The sequence below is a fragment of the Lynx rufus genome, unplaced genomic scaffold, assembly GCF_022079265.1.
Source record: "Lynx rufus isolate CCGP_SWC_20201006 ecotype Redwood Valley unplaced genomic scaffold, mLynRuf1.p SCAF_19, whole genome shotgun sequence".
NCBI classification, from domain to species: Eukaryota; Metazoa; Chordata; class Mammalia; order Carnivora; family Felidae; genus Lynx; species Lynx rufus.
The window spans coordinates 13,825,001-13,841,157 of NW_025814833.1; the positions used below are offsets into that span (position 1 = coordinate 13,825,001).

Genomic DNA, 16,157 nt, shown 5'->3' on the forward strand with positions numbered 1-16,157 from the left:
TTGGAGTCCTTTTGTCCCCAGTGACCCTCCTTTATAACTTAAGAGACTGTTGCTCTAGGATTTTCTTTTCCATTGCTTTGTAGGCTGGCTTCCACCAGGGGGCGCTCCTTCCCACCTATAGGCGAATTGCTTTTTCTTTAGGAAGCAGAGGAAAGGAGACTTCATCAGGTAAAATAGCAAAACAGTGGAAACACAAAACAGTAGGAAATAGGAACTGAGCATCTCTTGGGATTTGACTTGGTCCCAGCCCTAGCCCTAGCTGGCTACTCAAATAGCATTTCACTTGTTATATTGTGTTTTGGTAGGATGCTGGCCTGTGCGTAGAGATTTCCCCCTTCCTAACCCACTTCATTTATTTCATCTACAAATATGTACTGAGTGTGCATTTTGCGTCAGGTATTATTGTAGATACTGAGGCTTCATCGGCGAACAAAACAGACCGAGTTCCTGACCCATGAAGCTTATGTTCATCTGGGGGCAATAGACAATAAATGAGATGAATACATACAATACACAGGATAGATAGAGATAGATAAATGCCAAAGAGGAAAAAAAAAAAAGCAATTCATGGTCTTATTGGCCATTGTAAGAATTTTGACTTTGTCTTTGAGCGAGATAGGAAGCATTGGGGAATTCTGAGGAGAGGAGTGGTGTGGTTTGACGCATTTAAAAAGGATTGCTCTCGTGGTTGGTTGGTTGGTTTGTGGTGGTTTTTTTTTTTTTTTTTTTTTTTTTTTTGGATAATAAGTTATCAGGGGACGAGCTTGGGTCAGGCTGCTGGCAGTGGAACTGGAGAGAAGTTGTTGTTTTCTTGGATATATTTTGCAGGTAGAGCCAACCGAACCTGCTAAGAGATTAGGTGTAGGATGCTGGAGAAAGAGGACTCGAGGGAAACAGGGTCACCACGTTGCATAACATCAATGGCACTGAATGAAATGTGGCTGGCGCCCTCTGGAGTTGTGTAACACAGCAGTTTTGTTCGAGCTGCTCCCAAGGCGCCCCTCAAAGTCTAACCTACCAAGAACAAGGCTGGAAGTATATCAGAAGTTAGATTTTGAGGGGCGCCTGGGGGGCTCAGCCGGTTGAGCGGCCGTCTTCGGCTCAGGTCATGATCTCGCAGCTCGTGGGTTCGAGCCCCGCGTCGGGCTCTGTGCTGACCGCTCGGAGCCTGGCGCCGACCTCACATTCTGTGCGTCCGTCTCTCTCTCTCTCTGCCCCTTCCCCGCTCATGCTTTGCCTGTTTCACTCTTTCTCTAAAAAATAAGTACACGTAGGGGCGCCTGGGTGGCGCAGTCGGTTAAGCGTCCGACTTCAGCCAGGTCACGATCTCGCGGTCCGTGAGTTTGAGCCCCGCATCAGGCTCTGGGCTGATGGCTCAGAGCCTGGAGCCTGTTTCCGATTCTGTGTCTCCCTCTCTCTCTGCCCCTTCCCCCGTTCGTGCTCTGTCTCTCTCTGTCCCAAAAATAAATAAACGTTGAAAAAAAAAAATAAGTACATGTTAAAAAATTTTTCAAAGAGAATTTGTATTTTGAAAGAAATTGAAGACACAAGCAAATGGAAAGGTATTCCATGCTCATGTATTGGGAGAATGAACATTTTTAAAATGTCTATACCACTCAAAGCAATCTAGAGGGTCAGTCTAATCCCTATCAGAATTCCAATGGCATTTTTCAAAGAACTAGGACAAATAATCCTAAAATTTGTATGGAATTGCAAAAAAAAAAAAAAAACAAAACCCATATAGCCGAAGCAATCTTGAGAAGGAAGAACAAAACTGGAGACCTCGTGCCCCCCGATTGCTATATTACTATACTACAAAGCTGTAGTAATTGAAACGGTATGGTACTGGCATAAAAACAGACATATAGATCAGTGGAGCAGGGTCAAGAGCCCAGATGAAAACCCACACATGTATGTTCAATTAATATACGGCAAAGGAGGCAAGGATATCCAATGGGAAAAGCGTATCTCTTCAATAAATGGTGTTGGGAAAACTGGACAGCCACATGCAAAAGAATGAAACCTGGCCACTCTTATACCAGACACGCAAATGAACTCAAAATGGGTTAAAGACGAATGTGAGACCTGAAACCCTAAAACTCCTGGAAGAAAACACAGGTAGTAGCTCCTTGTCGTAGGTCTTGGTGATGATTTTTTTTCACCTGGCACCCAGACGAAGAGCGATGAAAGCAAAAAGAAACAAGGGGGACTTCATCAAACGGAAAAGCTTCTGCACAGCAAAGGAAACCATTAACAAAATGAAAAGGCAATCTACTGCATGGGAGAAAATATGTACAAATCACATATCTGATAAGGGACTAATATCCCAAATATATACAAAGAACTCATACAACTCAGTAGCAAAAAGCAAACCATCTAATTAAAAATCGCCATCATGGGTACCTGGGTAGCCCAATTGGTTGAGCATCTGACTCTTGATTTCGGCTCAGGTCATGATCTCACGGTTTGTGAGATTGAGCCCCGTGTCAACACAGAGCCTGCTTGGGGGGGTGGGGTCTCTCGGTCTCCTCTCTCTCTGCCCCCCCCCACTTGTGTGCTCTCTCTCTCCAAAAAATATTTTTAAAAAGAATTTAAAAAAATAAAAACTGCCATTAGATCCGAATAGACATGTTTCCACAGAGGACATACAGATGACCCACAGGTATATGTAAAGATGGTCCACGTCACTCGTCATCGGGGAAGTGCAGATCAAAACCACAACGAGATGTCACCTCACGCTTGTCAGAAGGGCTAGCATTAAAAACACAAGAAATAACAAGTATAGGGGAGGATGTGGGGAGAAGGGAACCCTTGTCCATGGTTGGCGGGAATGCAGATTGGCGCGGCCGATACGAAAAACAGTATGGAGATTCCCTCAAAAAATTAACACAGCAAGTCCACTTTTGGGTATTTATCCAAAGAACACGAAAACACTAACTTGAAAAGGCAAACGCACCCCGTGTTCATTTCAGCAGTATTTACAATAGCCAAGATATGGTGGTGCCCGTCGGTGGATGAATGGATAAAGAAATTTGTGTGTGTATGTATATATAATATGAACATATATCGTCCAACCGTAGGAAAGAATAAAATCTTGCCGTTGGCAACAACGTGGATGGACCTTGAGGGCATTATGCTAAATGAAATAAGACAAATACCATATGATGTCACTTATATATGGAATCTAAAAAAAGGAAAACCCCCAAAACAAAAACTAAGCTCACAGATACAGAGAACAGATTGGTGGTGGCCAGAGGCGTGGGGTCAGGGTGGGAGAAATGGATGAACTGGTTTTTTTTTTTTTTTTTTTTTTTTTCAAAACAACACTGTGGGACGAACAGGCTTGGGGGTATATCAGAAGTTACGTTTTGGATATGTTGAATTTGAGATGCCAGTTAGACATTTAAGTGGAGATACTGAGTAAGCTGTGGGACATGCAAGCCTGGCACTCATACAAGAGAGAGAGAGAGAGAGAGAGAGAGAGAGAGGGAGAGTGCATACAAATGGGGAGAGGGGCAGAGGGAGGGAGAGAGAATCCCAAGCAGGGGCTCGATCCCATAACCCTAGGATCATGACCTGAGCTGAATTCAAGAGTTGGACGCTCAACCGAATGAGCCACCCAGAAGCCCCTAGATAGTATTTAAAGCCCTGAGATGGATGATGAAGAGACACGAGAAGACCAGGAGAGCAGTTAAGAGAAGGGGACCAAGGACCCAGCCCTGGGACACTCCCACATTTAGAGGTTAGGGGGACAATGAGGACAAGCAAAGACGACTGACAAGATGTGGCCTGTACAGTGGAAGGAAAACCGGAAGAGAACGGTGTCGTGGAAATCAAGAGAAGAAGGTGCTTCAGGGAAGAGGGAACCATCAACTGTCAAAAGTATTTCTGATCGGCCACGCAAGAGGAGGGCTGAGAATTCTCGATCGACTTTAGCAACATAGAGATCGCCCAGGACCTTGACAAAAGCCATTTCGGTGGACAGAAGCTTGAGTGGAGTGGGTTCAAGAGAGACGGGGAGGAGAAAAATTGTACACAGGGAACGTAGACACATCTGTTAAAGAGTTTTGCTGTAAAGAAGAGTGGAGATGGGGCGCCTGGGGGGCTCAGTCGGTTGAGCGTCGGACTTCGGCTCAGGTCATGATCTCGCGGTTCACTAGTTCCAGCCCCGCGTCGGGCTCCGTGCGGACAGCTCAGAGCCTGGACTTACTTCAGACTCTGTGTCTTCCTCTCTCTCTCTCTCTGCCCCTCCTCTGCTCACACTCTGTCAATGTCTCTCTTGAAAAATAAATAAAAACATTAAAAAAAAAAAAGAGTGGAGAAAGGGAGCAGTAAATGGTACGGAGTGTGGGATATTTAGCAGAGGTGTTCAGAATGGGAAGAATGGTTGGACGTTTGCCCCCAGAGTGCCCACTGGTTGTTGGGGTTTACTTGTCCTCATTCACCTGCATTTCTTGGCATAGTAGCCAGTAGTCCTCAGAGAAGCTAGAGGCTGAGGGAATGGAAGTTGCCAGCGGATTTGGGTAGAACAAACTCTAAGGAAGCCCCTGGAAAGCCTTTAATGAAACCGGACTTAGAACCCCCATGGTTAACAGAGGAGAGAATATCTCCACGTGTGGGGCAAAAAAATTGGAGCCGTGAGATCTGGCTGTTCTAAGTTGCCCACGTGGTGATTCCAGCCTCCTTTGCCGACCTTGGAGGGTCTGGCTTCAGTTACACTAAAGTGAGCCTGTGGGTCCCCTTCCGGAAACATGATCTATTGCACGGAAGGACGAGGAAAAGAGATTCCTACCGATACTTTGAGGACGACTAAACCCCAGGGCAGAGTTCTAACCAAGTGGGGAAACAGACTTAAGCATCCAGGCCACGGTTCCACGCATTATTCCCCTGTTCCTCGGTGAGAAGTCACCTCGGCACCAGAAGATGGGGTAGAGCCGGGCTCCGTGCTTAGCTTTGTGTTTTAGTTCGTGTTGGCTTCGGAAACAGAGAGGTTTCACTGGTCTCCCATGTGCTGTTCGCATTCGCGTTTCTTTCCTCGTCTCATGTCTTCAAGGCCCAGCTCAAGCGTCCCTGGTTCCGCAGAACCTTCTTGGAGCGCCCCCCCCCCCACCCCCAGGCAAAATGAATCACTTCCTTCTCAGAATTTCCATAGAACTTTTCCTGTGTCGTGGCGCCCATATTTCATTGAATTGGAGTCGTGCATGGTTGTAAATGGAAGAGGCAGGCGGCAGAGGAGTGGTGGGTAAGCGCGCGGGCTCTGGAGCTAGGCCGCTTGGGTTCAAATGGTGGTGCTTGCAAGTTGCTTAACCTCCTTGGGCCTCAGTCTCTCATCTACTTTGTCTCGATTTAGTAATAATAGCGCTACCCTTGTTGAGGTTTTGTGAAGATTAAAGAAGCGAATGCGGGGCGCCTGGGAGGCTCAGTCGGTCAAGCGTCCGACTTCGGCTCAGGTCATGATCTCACGGCTCGTGGGCTCGAGCCCCGAGTGACAGCCTGCTTTGGATCCTCTGTCTCCCTCTCTCTGCCCCTCCCCTGCTCGTGCTTTCTCTCTCTTTCAAAAACAAGTAAAAGAAAAGAAGTGAATACGCGTGAAGTACCTAGAACAGTGCACGTAGTAAATGCTCAGCAAGCTTTTGTTATTTGTCTCTCTTCTTGAGGAATACGACCATACGTTATCTTTGTGCCACTAATTCTCACCAGCGGGTTCGGCACAGAATGCTAGGCGTTTAGTAAGTTTTCGTGGGAATACGCCGGGCTTCGAAATCAGATGAATTTCAGTTCATGTTCAATGGTTTCATATGTGTGTGCCCCTTTTAGCATCTCACTTATTCCCGTGTACTAGTCCATGTAGTGGCCAAGAAGGAAGAGCGTTCCAGAGCCTCGTCACATAGTTTATGTGGTTGCTTGGCCACGTGTTAGCTTCTTAACCTATCAGTGCCTCAGCTTCCTCGGCTGGAAAATGAGAAAAAAATACAGGCAATTTAAACAGAGTTACTGAACACTCAAGTATGAACTATATTTACTATTAATCTTATTGTTAATTCAGTGATTTAACGAACACCTATGATTTTCAGGGACCGTGCTAGACAGTAGAGATGCAGAGATCAATAACGCTTGGTCCCTGCTCTCGGAAAACCCGTAAGCAAGCGAAGGACACAAGTGCGGGCAAGGCAGTGTGTGTAGAGGCTAGGTATAGAGACACGCCGATTTTGAAAGAGGGATCAGCGAGGGGTAGAGGGAAGGTAGTAAGGTTTATATAGAAGGTACATCCTGAGCTTTGCATCTGTGGGCTGAGGGTCCTGGAATATTCATGTCCTAATAGATATGAAAATCCCTTTTATGGGCCATCAGAAATGAGTTTTATTGCAGATTTTTCTTACCAGATTCCCTTAACAAGACCCCTTCACAAGAGATCCCATCCTCGGGTGCCTGGGTGGCTCAGTCGGTTGAGCATCCAGTTCCTGGTTTCGGCTCAGGTCACGATCTCACAGTTTGTGAGTTCGAGCCCTGTGTCGGGCTCCGCACTGAGAGTGCAGAGCCTGCTTGGAATTCTTTCTCTCTCCCTCTCTCTGCCCCTCCCCCCTCTCAAAATAAAGAAATAAACTTAAAAAGAAAAAAAAAAAAAAGAGAGATCCCATCCTGTGTTTTCCAACCCAGAGAGACCATTCTGGGTTAACAACAGTGTATCCTCATCGTATCATCATGTTGTGCACCAAACATGATTTTTGAAGTTTTCCTTGAGCGGAGCTTGTCTTTCCTTTTTTTAGTTAAGCCAGAGAGAGCTTTCACAGGCAGAGGAGGGCACCTGAGATGCCTCTGCCCCGCCCTTTCACTCCCTCCCGACGAATTTTCTGAAAACGTCGGCAGTTATGTTCTTCCCTTTCTCACCCCAACAGTCAGGCGAGAGGGAAAGTAAAGAGGGGTATGTTTTCTCTGAAAAGGCCAGGACCCCTTTCTGGCTCGCACTGGTAACGGAGACCTCTCAGAGACAGTCGGATGGGAGCCATAACTAAATTACTGAGATCGAGGACAGGGGCGGGTGGATGAAAACCTTTATGATTCTGCCTCTCAGAAAACCACTAGAGCCGTTGAGGTTTGTCCGTTTCCCCCAAGTAGTTAATGAGAACAATAGAATTTCGAGTTCCTGGTGTTCCTCTGGAGGTGATTCTGGCAGGTGATAAGAAGCTTGTAAAAGGGCTTATTATTTGAGCAGAGCTTTGGCTGCCTGACTTTTCAAGTTGATTATTTATTTTGCATGTTGTATAACAGAGCATTGGGCAATGCTCAGAAGAGGCCTTCTGGGTCAGAGAGTAGGGACTTTTCTGGCCATCTCCTCCCAGTGGAACCAGATTCTAGCTTCAGAGTGAGGGGCAGGCTCCTAGACGATGCCCAGGCCGTGGCGTTTGCGTGCTCCTGACCACCAGACAGGCCTTTTCATTCAACAGGGGTTGGATACATCAAAGTTTTCATTAAGTCCTAGTTCAAGGAAATAAAATGCCTATGTATGGCTTTGCAAACTTGCACTGGTAATGTGACCTGCCTTTGAAAGAAATGCTTTTTAAGACCATAGTTTGGTCATTTGCAATAAGCAGTCAGATATGGGGTCGCTGTCATCTCAGCGAGTAGATGTTCTGAAAGGTAGGGCTTTCTGCTGGTTATGGCGAAAGATAGTCCAGATGTCTTCCCTTCTTTGTGAAGAGTACCAAGCCAACCTTGTCGCTGGCTCTTTTGGTTCGCGCTTTAAAGCGTTGTGCCTCCAGTCCTATGCTGGTCGTGCTGGCTCACTGAGATCTAGACATTTTCGAAACCGTGAATGCGGGAAGTTTCTTTTCTTTCTATTCTGAACTTTACAAGTGGATTGAGCCAGGGCCCTCAAGGAATTGAGAAGATCTCGATAGAGAGAAATTTGGCTGTGTCTTCTTTTTTACTTTTCTCTCATGTTGGTTTTATGGGAACCCGAATTTATGAGGGAGTTCTGATACAGAGGCTCTTTAGAGCCAGCTCTGTGTCCAGTGATGGTCCTAAAACGGGAAGTAGCAGGAGGTGATGGGCGCCTAGGAAGAGATTTCATGAGCTCTTGAATGAATTGTGGATGGTTTGTGATATTTCGGAGACATGTGTCTTGGGAGAGGCGGCCTTTACCCTTGAAGTTACTATCTTGGGACGAACCACGCTCCCTCAGAGATAGCATTTTGTTGAAGAAAGTCTCGGGAAATGTGGAACCCAGTCATCCTCATAGAGTTTGTGAGTGTGGCCAGGTTAGTTTCTTGCACTAAAGTCTCCGGTCTTCTGGATGGGCTGCTGCCTTGCCTCCTGTAATAGTCAGGATGGGCAAGACTCTGACGCAGTAACAAATAGCACATGAATAAAGTTTGACGTGGACTGGTTGGCCCTTTTCTATCATGCAGCAATGCCGTCTGGAACACATGACCTCCAAGGGCACCATGGCAGAGAAAAAAGACAGCCAGAAGCCCACCTACCTTAACTGCCTCATCCCACAAGGGACACGTATCACTTCCGTACACCTTTCAGTGGCCGGAACTAATCCCCTTGCCCCAACCTACCTGCAAGAGAGACTGGGGCATGGAGAGGCATACCTGGTATATTTGGCGGCTACCGACAGCCTTCGCTACATTCCCTGGGGACCAACTGGCCATCGCCTCCCCATCCCACTCTCAGGGAATGTGTGCGAGATGCTGATTTTCTAATTCTGTAACAGACTGGACTGCAAGCACCAAACCACCTTTTTCGTGAGATAGAGAGTGCTTGTTTCATCTACGGGAGGAGACAGGACAGGCAGTACTCCCCCATTTGTCAGTTACGGTACTTTCCCTCCCTTGTTACTGACCGTGAAACACACATTCGCCCTTCTACTTCTGTCCCCAAGAGTCACGATGTATGCGAACCGAAGAGTTGTCTCCAGGCCAAATACCTGTATCACGAGTCCTAGGTTCTGGTTCTGAGTGGAGCCATCCATGGCGGTGTTTGATAAGAAAGCCTGAGGATTGTTCTTTGTGAAGTTGTTCTCACACGGGCAGGGCAGCTCTCAGTGCCTGTGGTGGTCCTAATGCCCCAGGGTTGATTCAGCAGAAATGAACTGACTGCGAATGCTCTGACAAGATTGAGCCAGCAGACTCCCTCAGTGTCCCTGCATATCACTGAGAGAGGGAACTTGCGCCCCTCCCAAAGCCAAGGTCGCCCCACCCAAGGTGGTCCTTCTCCCAGGAGGACAATGACTTCGTGGAGCCATTTGCAGATTTCTCCCTAGAAGTGAAGGCCAAATTCCCACAAGACCCTGAGAGGTAGAAAGTGGGTGACTGTTCCTGACCTGACTCAGTGTTTAATTGAACCATAACCATTAGGGTATACTAGAGTTTCTGTGTGTGTGTGTGTGTGTGTGTGTGTGTGTGTGTGTGTGTGTGTGTGTAAATCCTGGTGTACTTGGTGACTATGGTTGCCCAGCCCTTATAACAATTCACTTCTGTCGTTGTTTTCCCTTCGAATCTCAGGCATGAGCAAATTAAGGATATCATCTGCTCTTACTGCCTTTAGTGTCTCCCGTAGTAAAAGAGGGGCCGGAGTCCGCGTAGATCAACCCACGGAGTGTAGATCTGCCAGAACCAAGGCTCCACTTTTCTGACAGGTGGGCCCTAAACCAGGTACAGGTCAGCTGTCCACACGGTGGCTGGTTGGCTGACCGACTGGTTGGTTAAGAAGGGGTTGGAGGGGCAGAGATGTAAGGAGGTGCAGGGGTTGGGAAGGGCTGTATCTGAAAGAGGTTATGATGATTCGTTTTCGCTTTGCCTCTTTGGCTTCATTGCCCTACTCTGTGTGGGTCTTGTTTTCTTGAATCTGGAGGAGACTCACCCAAAGAGTCCGTTCTTAAATGTAAGTCACATATCCCCTTATAGAATCACTGCCAAACTCGTTCTGGCTAAAGGGTTTCTAAGATCCACATGCAACAGTCACTTGGGCTGGAGTTTCCCATTTAAATTTATTTCACACAACCGACTGAGCCACCCAGGTGCCCCAATGATACAATCTCTCAGACTTAAAAAAAGAAAAAAAGGATCTCCCAGACTTATGTGATCATTCCAAGGACTTCTAAGGAATTCACCTTGAAAACTAAAATATTGCATTGTAATATTTCATTTATTTGGATGCTTAACTCTCCAAATATCTGGAAACTAGGTAGGGGTGAGTTTTACCACCCCTGTTTTACAAATGTCAAATCAGGGTTCAGAGATGATAAATAACTTTTCCATTATCATCATCCCGCTGGTTGGTCGACGTCCAAACCAAAATAATGACGATCTGTGGATTCTGCATTTTTACTTCCATCCTGGGCTAGCAATGATACTGGACAGGCTGCGGGAGACTTCTCTACATCCTGTGGGGGTTAATGGTCTGGCGGAGGCAGAACTCTGGGGTTAGAATTCCCCAGAAGGCAGGAACCCCAGCATCTAGGCAATCCCCCCCTTTTTTATCTTGTGCATATCTGGGCCTTCGTGGGCTGGCCCAGCTCCCCCCACAACACCCCATGGTAATTCTTGCCTGTGGAGGTTGTGGACACAGTGGCGATATGCACCTGTCAGTAATGAAAGTTTTCAAGGGTTGCTTCCCAAAGTAAGTAATGGCTGAGGATGGGAGGGAGAATGGCTTTCTCTGAAGCTTGTCAAATGAAGCAATGACCCTGAAAGTGGTTTCTGACTTATAAAAATAAAGGAACACATGATAGCTATTGCTGTTACATTGTAACTTGCATGTGCTGCTTTTCTCCTAAGATTTTTAAGAAAGACCTCAAAGATCTCAAGTTTTGCTACAGTTAAGAAACTTCAGAATTCACGTTGTTCAGCTTGCTTCTGATAAGTGCATATCACTTTTTTTTTTTTTTTTTTTTTTTTTTTTGCTTGAAGGTTGAACCCATGGCTTCTTCATCATTCTCCTCCTAGCTTCCTTGAGGTACAATTGGCATACAAAGAACTGCAGCTAACTAATATATATAATTTGGTGAGTCATGGATGGACCTAGAAGACGTTATCCTATGTGAAATAAGCCAGTCACAGGACAAATACTGCACAATTCCCCTTATAGGAGGTGCCTAAAATAGTCAAAGTTATACAAGTAGACAGTAGGGTGGCGGTTCCCAGGGGTTGAGGGGACAGGGATATGGCATGTTGTTGTTCAAGGGGTATAAGGTTACAGTTATACAAGATAAGATGAGTACGTTCCAGATACCTGCTTTATAACATACTGCTAGTTAACAATAGAGTACTGTGCACTTAAAAATTGATTAGTGCATTTTTGAAAACATTTATTTTTTCAGAGAGAAAGGGAGAGAGAAAGAGAGGGAGGGAGGGAGGGAGCGAGAAAGAGAACAAGCAGGCGAGGGACAGAGAGGAGACCCAGAATCCAAAGCAGGCTCCAGGCTCTGAGCTGTCAGCACAGAGCCTGACGCGGGCCTCGAACTCCTGAACTGGGAGATCATGACCTAAACCGAAGTCGGACGCTTAACCGACTGAACCACCCAGGTGCCCCGATTAGTGCATTTTTTAAAAAATGTCATTGGGTGTCCCTAAAGATCTGCCTGAACACGAGAAATCACCTTTTTAATGTCCTCAGCGCTTCACAGCTCTGGGAATAAGGCAGAGACGCTCCTCTGTCGGAGGTCAGAGCAGACTTCCCAAAGCTAGCGCTGCCCCTGCTTTGTCAGCACTTCATCTGCTGAAAGAAGAATCTGGCATGGCCTCGTGTTTATTCTTAGCTATTCTTCCCAATTTTCTGTCACTCAGAGCTGTCTGAGCCAGGGAGTTGGTATGGGGACAGGGAATTTTGAGGCCTGGCCTGATCCCAGGCAGATATTCAGTAGCACAGCACTTAACCCTAGGCCAGGCTTCTGGCACCTTCTGTTCTCTGGTGATTTGCCCCGATTCTGGAAGGAGGAAATAGCTACAAACTCCCTTAAGCACACAAAGATAGCACCCAAGCCTCAAATTTTATTCCCCGGGCCCTTCTCTAGGGCCCTGTTTATAATCACAACCTAGCCCTAAAGAGCTTTGTAATCTGGTTTCCCAGCTATACAGATTACAATGTTGGAGTGAGGGGTGGTGGGGGGAAACAAGCTCAGACAAACGGATGGGGGAAGCGCCTGCCGGAGGCCCAATATCCTGAAAAGAGACAGAGAAACAAAAAGGTAGAGCATAATAAAGGATGTTGCTTCTGATTCCCCTGAGTTAGCTGGAGAAAGATTTGAGTGAGTTAAGAAATGTGGGAATCAATCCTGCAGTATATACACGTATATTTCATGTCATCAAAAATACTGTTTCAAAGTTTGGATGTTTGAAGGATAAGATTCCCTTATCTGCTCAAATCCAATTATTTCTAACTCTGCCAATACCTCACCTAAACCAGACTTATGAGGTATTTACTGTAATGGCATTATAATGCTTTTTTTTTTTTTTTCCCCTAGTAAAGATTCAAAGCCATGTGAGGGACCGAAACTAACACTCATTCTGTGAGAGAGGTGCCGGCACACTGGGGAGGAATGTGATCTGCATGCTGAATTCATTGCTTCTCTGATTTGGTGCTTGGAAGGAGAGGTGTCACATTTCAGACCCCATGTGGGCTCCCTCCGCTGCCCGCTGCCTGTCGGATTTTGCTCACATTTCTTCACCCCGCCTGTGATCCCCCCAGGAAGCCTGAGCTGTGTGGGGGTGCAGCCGAGTGCTTGGGGGTCCCATACAGGAAGTGACTTCAATCCCAAAAGAAGTCCCTGGCAGCTCGCCGGTGCCTGGGTTCCCCGTGCTGATGAACCGGCCCAGCCCATTCGTCACCCGCTCTGAGTCAGAAACCCGGGCAGGGCACGGAGGCTGGGGTGCAGAAGGCACTCTGGCAAGCCTGTCCCGTTCGCATGGCCGTGAACTCTCTGACCAGCTGCTGTGAACTGGCAGGTCTCGGGGTGGGAGGCGACGCCGGTTGGGCCAGGGCTTTCTGCGGCTGCCACTTGTAGCAGCGGTCGCCCCGGCTCCCCACCCCCCCCCCCCCGCCCCCGCCTTTGCTGGTCATTTCGTAGTGCGGCCTCACACTTTTGCCAGCAGGAAGGTCTGTTTTGTTCGCTCTTCTCCCTGAGCCCCCATCCCACGACACAGAGCACGCTCGACTTGGCTCAAAGCAAAAGTGCAGTGCGGCTGCGGAGCCCATAAAGCAGTCGGGAACGTGTCTCGCTCAGCCCTGGTAATTGTAATGCCTTGGCTCGGCCTCTTGCCGCCCTTCCCTGTCCCGGCCCTTCACGTGCTTCACGGAGGGATGGTTGCTCACTGGGAAATGTACTGCACCCACCTTCTTTGGGGACGATTCTTGCCGGCGGTCGGAGCGAGTAGGGCACCAAAATGTGGTAGAGCACCGGGCCGGGAACCGGGAAAACTCGGTTCTGGTCCTGCATCGGCCACGGGCTGCCGCGTGATCGGACACAAATCTCTCAGGCACCTGCCGGTGCGGGAGGGGGCGATGGTTACGTCGGATGATCCCTGAGGCCCAGGCACGAAACCTCCCGTTCTCGTTCCTGCTCATACAGACAGAAAGCTTTTGGTTCATCCCCGAGAGCGTCTCCTCTTTTCCTTGATGGATTTCTCTTGGAGGCTGCCCTGGGACTAAGGAAAGGCTGTTTAGACGAGCGTAAGCGCTGGGAGTTTTGCCTTTGGAACCGACGTAAGGGATTGAGGATGAATAGTTGGCCTAGTCCCATCTGGAATCCTAATCACGGAATCGCAGGCAGGCGAGGCCGGCCAACCGTCCACGACGCGGTGAGGTCCGGAGCTAGACCGCTCGGCCTCAGCGTGCGCCCTCGCAAGTGACCGGGTGGGTGCGGGAGGAGTATGCCGTGCCGTCACCTCTCGCCCGTAGCGCTGCCCAGAAAACAAGCAGGGGAGCGCCCGAGAAGGGCGTGGCAGCAAGCTGGGACAGGGATGCCCGGCAAGTGGCAGACTGTATTAAATGCCCACTGCTTGGTGACTGAGCCAGGCATTGTGGAGTAGGGAGACTGGGAGGGCAGCTTTCCACAAACAAACCCGGCCTGTTCTTGCTTTGGGGCCTACATCGAGTTGTTTTCTCCATCTGGCATGCCCTCCTTCTCCTCTAAGCTTATGCAAAATCCTGCCCATCCAGCCAGTCCCACCTCTTCCACTAAGTTCAGCAAACTTGCATTGAGGACCTCCCGCTTACCCAGCCCTCTTTGCGGCACACACAGATGAATAAAGGCTTGGTCCCTAGCCTCAGGCTGACTGAACTCTGTCATCCTGTTTGCTTCGTGCCCCCCGTCCCTTTCTCCCCTCTGGCTAAAACCTAAGCAAGTCCTTCCCTATCCAGGACGACACAGGAGCAAGTAGAAGCAAACCACAGGGACACCTGTGACATGTCTCTGCCCAGGAGAGCCCGCTCGAGCCCCTCGGTCTAGGGCTTTTGCGGAACAAAACTCAGGATTCCAACATCGAAACCGGGTACATCTTGAATCTTGATAGACAATTCTGAGAGGTCCCGATGAGCTGGTACAACGCGCCCCATTGCTCTGAACATAGAAAACAATCTCATCAATCAGCGACATAAAGAACCTTCTGAGGGCCATATTCCCAGGGGAGGCCCAGGGTCCATCCTGAGTCCAGGCTCTCCTGGGGACATGCAAGGAGTAACCAACTAGATCTTCCGCGTGAACTTTTGCTTCTCAACTGTGTCTTACACATTTCTCGTATCCTCTGGGCGTGTCCTCTTAGCACGGAGTAGCACCAGACCCGACCCTCTCCTCTGACCTCAAGACTCGCGTACACTTCACTATCTATTTGCCGTGTCCCGTCCCGTAAAGGCTGGCACCTCAGCATGACAAAATGCGAGCTCCGGTCCCTCCCTTTCCCCGCTCTTCCCCGTCTCAGTAGCGGTTGGCCTCACTCACGCTGTTGCTCGAGAGCCCGAATCTGGCTGTTGCCCTTGATTCTCTTCCGCTCACCTCCCGTGGCCAGTCGGCCGTTCCTGTGGATTTTGACTTTGAGGCGCATCCCAAGTGTGACCATCTCTCATTCTCTCAACCACCCCAGTCTGCACCACCATCGACTTTCATCTGGATTACTCACCTTCTAAATGTTTCTGTCTCCCCGATGGCCTGTTCTCCCTACTCACCACTCAGAGTGATCCTTCCAGATGTATACACCCGATATATCACTGTGTAGTATTCACAACCTCGGATGGCTTCTCAACATGCTTGGGTTAAAATTCAAACCTTTTTAAAAAATGTTTTATTTTATTTTATTAATTTTTGGGGGGGGCGAGGGAGGGAGGGACAGAAGGAGAGCGCGAGAGAGAATCCCAAGCAGGCTTCACACAGTCAACACAGAGCCCAACGCTAGGCTTGAACTCACGAACCGTGAGATCATGACCTGAACCGAAGTCGGATGCTTAACCGGCTGAGCCACCAGGCGCCCCCAAATTCAGACTTTCGTCCCTAATGGAGACCCTCTCTGCCCACCTTATCTAAGGCAGTCTTGCCCCTCCACTCATCAGAAATCAGAATTATTTATTTGCTTATGTATTTGTTGTCACACAACACTGCCTGGAATGTAAGCTCATGAGAGAAGAGCCTTTTTAAATCTTGCCCTCAGTGGTAGCTCTCGCACCTGGCACTGTGCCAGATCCAAAGTAAGGATTCAGAAATACTTGTTGACGATTGTAGTAGAAAATTAATCCATCACCAGTATGTGATTACGAGCCGGTCTCTGTCCTTAGAGGCTCACGTTCTACTGAAGAGTTGAGTAGGACAAAGCAAAACATATAGAACACTTTTCTGTGCTTCCTGGTGTCCAACCTAGGACATGTCAGCGCCCTGGACGGGAGAAACTGGCCACGGAGGGGCAAGCCTCACGCAGCTGAAGTCTCCCCCGCCCGGTGTTCTCTTTGATGGGCTTGCAGGGGCTGTTTGAGGGGAGATACCGGCAGCCTGGCAATCCCAAATGGAAGAGAAAGATCAGGGGAGCTGATGTCTTACCCAGGGTAGAGGCAGTGCTGTTTTTGCCAGAGTAGCACCATGGTTCTTCAGAGCCTGGCTGGGTGGGTCTCAAGAGGTCCTGTGGGGTCGCCTGGGTGGCTCCGTCGGTTAAGCGTCCGACTCTTGATCT

General features: G+C 48.5%; 1 long non-coding RNA gene across 1 annotated transcript in view; it reads left to right on the forward strand.

Moving 5' to 3' along the window:
* The window catches only part of LOC124513978 (uncharacterized), a 42,407-nt gene that overhangs the window by 12,343 nt on the left and 13,907 nt on the right, over positions 1-16,157 (forward strand). The gene's annotated exons all lie outside the window — the stretch shown is intronic.